The sequence below is a fragment of the Drosophila subpulchrella genome, unplaced genomic scaffold (assembly GCF_014743375.2).
Source record: "Drosophila subpulchrella strain 33 F10 #4 breed RU33 unplaced genomic scaffold, RU_Dsub_v1.1 Primary Assembly Seq429, whole genome shotgun sequence".
NCBI lineage: Eukaryota > Metazoa > Arthropoda > Insecta > Diptera > Drosophilidae > Drosophila > Drosophila subpulchrella.
In genome coordinates, this window is record NW_023665645.1 from 1 (window position 1) to 2500 (window position 2500).

Below are 2500 nucleotides of genomic sequence, written 5' to 3' on the forward strand. Positions count from 1 at the left end.
GGGCGGTAGTGCGCAGCGCCCCATGATGCAGAGCTCCGCGCTCCTTTTGGATCTTGTGAAGGATCCGGAGGTTGCAGTTCTATCTAGAGAGGCCACCAAACGATGTTTCCGTAGAGGAGGAATGGGCCTGACTATTGCCAGTATATAGCCAGTTGAACTATCATGGGGGAGAAAACCCCAACTTCCTCCCTATGGGCCTTTTTACAAGCGAAGAGGGCTAGGCCGCTTTGCGTGTGCGATCTAGATGTTGTCAGTCCAGAGGAGCTTTTTGTCAAGAATGACACCTAGGTACTTTGCTTGGTTGCTGAAGGTTAGGCGCGTTTGGTGTAGTTTTGGGGGGAACTAGAATTGGTATCTTGTACTTCCTTGTAAAGAGAACTAGTTCGGTCTTTTTCGGGTTAACTCCCAGTCCACAGCCAGCCGTCACGGGAAAGGGTGGATAGGGCTGTCTCCATCAGATTACAAAGGGTTTGCGGGAATTTGCCCTGCAGTAGGATAAACCACGTCATCCGCGTAGGCTACCACTTTTGTGCCCGCCTCTTCTAGAGTGATAGCAGTTTGTTGACCACCCAAAACCCATAGAAGAGGTGAGAGTACTCCCCCTTGTGGGGTTCCTCTACTGACATTCCTGGTCGAGAGGGCCGATCCCATAGTGGAGTGCACTACCCTGTGGTTAGCATGGTGTGTATGAGTCCCACTATGGGCCGCTCAATGCCCAGTTCAGTCAGAGCACCAGTGATCGCCGTTGGGGTGACGTTGTTGAAGGCGCCTTCTATGTCTAGAAACGCTGCAAGAGAGTATTCCTTATTGTGGAAGCCTCGTTCTATACTGTACACTAGAGAGTGGAGGGCGGTATCGGTTGATCTACCCTTACGGTACGCATGCTGTGCGTCAGAGAGTAGGCTATGGTCGATGGTTAGTCTGATATGGGTGTCAATTAGCCTTTCCAGGGTCTTCAACAAGAAGGAAGAGAGACTGATCGGGCGGAAGTCCTTTGGGTTGGTGTGGGAGGGCTTGCCGGTATAAAAATTACCTTAACGTCCAGCCACCTTGTTGGAATATGGTTTAGAGCAAGGCAGCCGTGGAAGATGGCTGTCAGCCAGGGAAGGGACATATCTAATGTCCGTTGTAGCTGGGCCGGAAGAACCCATCTGGGCCAGGTGATTTGAAGGGCTTAAAAGAGTTAACAGCCCACTGAATGCGGTCAGGGTTTGAAATGTTGGCAATACTCTGGTCGTCTAGATTCTCCTCTATGTGGAGGTCCTCCACTACCTGGGTATTGTTAGGGAAGTGTGTGTCTAACAGCAGTTCAAGGGTTTCCTGACTGTTTTCCGTCCAGCCATCATCATTGGTTTTAAGATAGCCAATGGTAGCTGGAGCTTTAGCTAGAATTCTTCTGAGTCTGGATGCCTCCGCAGTAGATTCTATGCTACTGCAGAAATTAGCCCAGGCTCTTCGTTTTGATATTCTTATTTCCTTTTTGTATAGGCTTAGTTTTGAATGATATAGATTCCAGGAGGATTCGCTATTGTTATATTAGCTTATTGAAGTAAGTTCTACACTCTCTTTTAAGGTTCGCCAGGGTTGGGTTCCACCATGGGGTTTGTGCTTTGTTTTGCCCTGTTCTACTTGGGCAAGCCCTTTTAAGGCCTCCCCGCAGATATCGGTAAAAGTGTTATCTAGGTTATCTAATTCTTGACGGTTGTGTATGCGTGTCGGGGGAGCGAGTAGGTTCTGCTGAGGAGATTTTTGTAGTATCCCCAGTTGGTTAATCTTAGATTAGTGATGTTCTCGGCTGGAGGATGGTCTAGACTTATTATAAATTCTATGTACCGGTGGTCTGAGAATGAGTGTTCGATCCCCACCTTCCACGTTTCAAGTTGGTTAAGTAGGGGATCAGATATTAGAGTAATGTCTAGTACTTCCCTCCTATTTCTAGTGATGAAAGTTGGGTCATTACCTTTTGTTGCAGATGAATAGATTTGATTGAAGGAGATAATCGTAGAGTAACTCACCCCTTCGTTGGTGTTTGTATTCCCATTGTGTGTGGTGAGAGTTAGCGTCCCCACCCAGGATGAGTTCCTTAGATGAGTGAGTGTGTATGAGTTGTTGTGTAGTGGTGTTTGGTAGTGGCCCTTCGTGGTCGTGAGCCAGATAGAATGATGCTATGGTGTGATGGGTGTGTTCGCTTAGCTCCAGCCTGACCGTGGTAAGGTCGCCTTCGCTAAACTGTGGAATAAGAAATGTGTTAAAGTGTGTTTTTGTAAGAATGCAGGTTCTGGTTTTACCCTTGTCCTTGGTGTAAAAAAGCTTGTATAGGGGGGTTGATAAGCCACAGATGTTGTTACCAACAATCCATGGCTCTTGAATGAGGACTACGTCTATGTTGCCTGTTGCCAGAGCGGGTGAGGAGGGCAGCGGATGCTGCCTTGCTGTGGTGCAGATTAATTTGCAGAAACTGCACCATCTTTGGGACTGGGGTCGGGCTAGGGTTCCCTCC